Consider the following 5635-nt stretch of genomic DNA (forward strand, 5'->3'; position numbering starts at 1 on the left):
ACGCGATCGACTACAAAGCAATGGCAGAAGTTCAATCAATGGACCAGGAGCTTCACGAACTCCAGACTAAGGTGCAAGGTTCCTCTTTAGTTTTCTCATCCAAATATATCCCAGAATGTCGTTTTCCACTGATTGGGGACGTCAGCACCGTAATTTTTCGACCCTTCGTACCATGTGCACTATGCGAGAAAAATTGATGGCAATCAACTCTCACATCCAGGAGTGCGTCCAACTAAGGATTTAGTCAGTACACGTTTGGCCTCGAATGCGGCAAGACATAAGCAAATATTGCCGCAACTGTATCGTGTGTCAAAAGTGTAAGATTGGACGACACACGACATCCCCATTACAAAGATACGTACCTCCTACTGATAGATTTTTTCTCAGCAATTAACATTGACATTGTAGGTCCCTTACCCATGTCACATGGCTATCCAGTATCTCTTATTATGTAATTAACATTGACATTGTAGGTCCCTTACCCATGTCACATGGCTATCCAGTATCTCTTATTATTGACCGATTCACAAGGTTCTTTCAGGCAATTCCAATAAAGGACAGGAAATCGGGAGACATGCATACAGGCAATTCTGTACAACTGGATTGCTCTGTTCGGCGTACCCAAAGAGATTTCTGCAGATCGTGGAAAATCCTTCGACTCCTGGAACACGATGTGTAGGAAGTTGGGAATCAACATGATCAGAACTACGTCATATCATCCAAGTGCCAATGGAGCCACTGAGGGAGTACATAGAACCTTAAAAGCTTCCTTAATGTGTTATGACAATCCCTCTGATTGGTACTTATACTTACCGTTCGTACTACTCAGTTTCAGAGCGGCTTTAAAAGAAGACTTTGGGTTGCAGTTCAGCGGAACTGGTCTTCGGAAAAACAATGCGACTCCCAGGGGAATTCTTCGACGACGATGTACAAACGGAGCCTCTGAACGCGGAGTTTGCTTAAAAGTTAACACATGCGTTAACTAAAGTGCGGTATAATAAAACCAGATTACCTGCCAATCACCCAGTATATGTCGACAAATCTTTACATGATGCCACCCACGTTTTTGTACGTGAGGAGCGTTTGCAACCAGCGCTCACACCTCCTTACTTTGGCCCCGTCTTTGTCTTAAAAAAGAACGCAAAGTTCTTCACCTTGGCAATGCCTCATGGAACAGACAATGTGGCCATAGATCGCTTGAAAGCTGCACATTTAGGCAGTATAAATAATGATTGCTTGGATCATTCGTTACCAAACTCATGGGCTACAACACACACATCCACTTTAAACAACTCTCCTAGCCCACTTATTGCGCCTGCGGCTACAGTCCTTTAACAGGCATGACGATGACACAAACGGCATAAGTAACATTAATCATGATACTTCCGCTACAGAACCCGTCATCAGCGAGGAATCAATTTTTCCTTCACGCATCAGTAGAGCTGGTCGACGAGTCAAACGTCCAGCGTATCTCGAAGACTTTGAAGCATGAATCTACCAATCATCATCTGCTTTCCCTGTCTGGAACCATTGCATCCCTTGACGAAGATTTTGGCATTAGCTCAGGGTGAATTCTATGTACCGCCTGCAAAAACTTGTATTCGTAAGCCAACGTACGCTGAAGTCAGGTGCTCTGCTTTAGTATATGACCCTAACTCAAGCCTTACAAAGATCAAAGTATACATCTGTCGTAAATTGGTTACTTCCTTTCTGACAACATACTTTTTCTTTTGTAGTAAGACTAAAGAAATTGCTACCACTGACTGCCAAGCCGTTTCACGTGAGGAATGTGCTGAATGGGCCAATAGCAAAGTTGCACGTGGCATTGGAGAACTTAATTTAATTTCACCCAATACTTATGCTACCTTCAATGTTGTACATCCTACTTATAAATGGCCTACTAGTGCGTCAGGTTCCGTTTACAATGCTGAACTAGTCATAGGTGAAATAACTTATGATTATTATCACAAAACCTTACATTCTGCCTTAGACGTCATGAGCAAATGCGACGTCACAGCAGGACACTGTATTACCGGTAATCGAGTATTTGTGTTGACCGTACCTCCTAAGATTAATTGTGTACCTCTTGACTCATTGGGTAATCTCACTCAGTTTACATTTTCATGGGGCATATGATGGACACCATCATCCATACAGAATGGAGATTAAAATCATTGGGTCTGAGTATACATGACGTAGGAAGGTGTCCGGGTAGCATTTTGGCTTGTTATGGCCGTTACACTTTTTGTTCACAGTCAGGTTACATTTTTGTAACTGACAATTGCACCGGTTTTGAAGGGTTACAGGAACATAAGGTTGAAATGTCATCTGAGTTAATTGAGTCTGGTAATGGTGAAAATAGACACTTAATATCTTATTTGGATGAACTTTCTGATTTGTTGGCTGAATCATCAAAAAACTTTACTGACTCCATTGCATTTTTAGATTGCGAGATACAACGCTTGTTGACTACTCTGTATCGTTTGGTGGGCTTAAAATATCCTGGCCAGATCTTGTCTGAACTTACTCACCAGCATGTAGCGGGAATAGCCGTTGGTGATCTCATGGTACAAATATCATGTGAAAACGTAACTGGTCGGGTACTTAACAGCATGAAGCATGGTAATGAATTTTCTTCACGTCCTCTAGTAGCAGTAGAGGGTATGAATGGTACTTCAAGAATCACGCAATTAATGCGTGACGGCTTCCTTTATTTAGGAGTCAGATACAAACAGGCTTACCGACCAGGCCACATGCCTTTAAAATCCATGATTCCTTTTACCTGTTTGAGAATTATACTTTAACTCACATTGACAATCGAATAGTTCCCCTACCTGTTTGAGAATTATACTTTAACTCACATTGACAATCGAATAGTTCCCCTAATTCCCAGCTTGGAAGCACCAAAGTTCCAATTCCAACCCATTGACGTTTCCACAGTCGATAGTATGTGACTGAGGACATTAACAATCTTTTAATCACTATTGCACAGAATAGCGAAAGTCGATAGTATGTGACTGAGGACATTAACAATCTTTTAATCACTATTGCACAGAATAGCGAAACAAATGCACGTTTAAATGAGTATTTCATGGGGCATGACGGCACTTCTAGTGCTGAATTGGGTGTAGTTGGCCAACGCTTGAATAAAGTTGCACGGAATGTTTTCCTATCGGCTTTAACTAACACAACCAGTCCCATTTTAAGGGCCCCTTCAAATACCGCAGTACACCAGTGCCTAGTGAAACTAATGTATCGCCACGTTTACGTTGTACTAAACGAAATAATGAATGTTTATGACATCATAACACATATTAAAACTGTACAAGAGATACATGCAACCACCTCACCGTCAATGACGCACGTGTTTTTACATTTTACTGTTTTTGAAGCTCCATGTGACCACTGAGCAACGATGTCTGCACGTCAACTTTTTAATAAAACTATTCTGGCAATGATACGATTTTATTCCAACGTTTCGACGTCGTCTTCATCATGCCAAATCCATTTACCCTAATGCAGGCGACCTTAATAGGACGTCGAAACGTTGGAATGATATCTTATCATGGTTGGAACGTTTTCTTAAAAAGTTGATAATATGCCCGGCAGCAACAGCTTATAGATGTCTGCACATGACATTTCAAGATACTTTTTCCATGATTGCTACTAATACTATGGTACAATTACTTCAAAAGTCACTCACCTAAACACCTTTACATAACATATAGACGCATGAATATTTAGCACAAGGCCGCTGCCAAACGCTAACCTATAAATGACGGGTTTAAATCCAGCACATTCCTGAAAATAACTCTTTTATTCATTTACAAAATGGTGCTACTGCAGGTATTCATTTTTAATATTTACAATGAATGTGAACTGTGGTGTGTGTAAAACTATATGCACTGTCAACCATGACTGCATACTTTGCGAATTATGTGAAACCTGGCACCATGCCTGTTGCGAAAATCTAGATAAAGAAAAATTGAAAACAATGGGTCAAAATGACAAACCATACATTTGCACAATATGTAAAAGCACTCATGATATGAATATACTTTGCAATGAGACTCACAAAGGTTTGGTTATGAAAGTTTTTACCGGTTTGGTTATGAAAGAAAGTTTTTACCAACAATTGTAAATAATCCTACATATAGTGTAACAGCCTCATTAGTTCGTGAAGTACTTGTGCAAATTGACAGTTGATACTACACAAAACCACATGCTGAGTATGAACAGTGAAAGCGTAGCAAATAATAATTCATTCAAACATGTGTTGTTCTAACAGGCAGCCAAGAAAGGGTACGACTGCATACTTTGCGAATTATGTGAAACCTGGCACCATGCCTGTTGCGAAAATCTAGATAAAGAAAAATTGAAAAAAATGGGTCAAGATGACAAACCATACATTTGCACAATATGTAAAAGCACCCATGATATGAATATACTTGCAATGAGACTCACAAAGGTTTGGTTATGAAAGTTTTTACCAACAATTGTAAATAATCCTACATATAGTGTAACAGCCTCATTAGTTTGTGAAGTACTTGTGCAAATTGACAGTTGATACTACACAAAACCACATGCTGAGTATGAACAGTGAAAGCGTAGCAAATAATAATTCATTCAAACATTTTAGTGGTTTCAAACATCAATTCTCAAACATGTGTTGTTCTAACAGGCAGCCAAGAAAGGGTACAGTTATTTAAAAGAATGTGCAGCACTTCAGGCAACTACATTGGGCCAACAAAATTTTCCAGCACAAATGGGCAATGAAAAACAGTGAATACAAATATGCATAGGAGTCAATAAGTATGGATTAGCCAAAGATAAACAGGCAGTAAAAACCACTCCAGATGGCAACTGCCTGTTAATGCAGTCAGCTTAGCAGTATGTAGAAATGAAAGTTTGGCCTTAAAATTAGAGTTGTTTGTTGTCTGCAAATGGTATTGCATTTTGAAAAATACCAACAACACGAATCAGCAAAATCGATAAGATTGGTTTCCCAAACTCTAGAAAGTGCTTGTTTGGACTGTGCGGTTCCAGGGGCATATTCATCGGCTTGGACCATATTAGCTTTGGCAGATGTCCTTAACAGGCCAATCAGATGCTTATATCCTCCGTGCAACTGGAGCATATGATGCAGTTGTGCCAATATTGTCAACTACATATGTGCCACAAAAAGTTTGTTCACCACAAATACATATTATGTGGAGTCGAGTGGGATCTACCACTCATGGGACGTGGTTGCCAAATCATTTTGTTGCCCTTTTTCCCAAAACACCTGTTCACTGTTCCCCTCCAAATCATTCCAGTCCTAAGCTAAAAAGAAAAGCAAGTGAATACAGTTGCAATGACCATTGGACCATATTAGCTTTGGCAGATGTCCTTAACAGGCCAATCAGATGCTTATATCCTCCGTGCAACGGACCACAAATACATATTATGTGGAGTCGAGTGGGATCTACCACTCATGGGACGTGGTTTCATTTTGTTGCCCTTTTTCCCAAAACACCTGTTCACTGTTCCCCTCCAAATCATTCCAGTCCTAAGCTAAAAAGAAAAGCAAGTGAATACAGTTGCAATGACCATTGGACCATATTAGCTTTGGCAGATGTCCTTAACAGGCCAATCA

General features: G+C 40.1%; 1 long non-coding RNA gene across 1 annotated transcript; it reads left to right on the forward strand.

Annotated features, from left to right (window-relative positions):
- Positions 1-400: 400 nt before the first annotated feature.
- Positions 401-2565, forward strand: LOC113475730. Its single transcript, XR_003397504.1, has 3 exons — positions 401-992; positions 1395-1628; positions 2446-2565. It is a non-coding gene; the product is annotated as an uncharacterized LOC113475730 (long non-coding RNA).
- The last annotated feature ends 3070 nt before the right edge of the window (positions 2566-5635 follow it).

Source organism: Ciona intestinalis, unplaced genomic scaffold, assembly GCF_000224145.3.
Source record: "Ciona intestinalis unplaced genomic scaffold, KH HT001230.1, whole genome shotgun sequence".
Taxonomy (NCBI): Eukaryota; Metazoa; Chordata; class Ascidiacea; order Phlebobranchia; family Cionidae; genus Ciona; species Ciona intestinalis.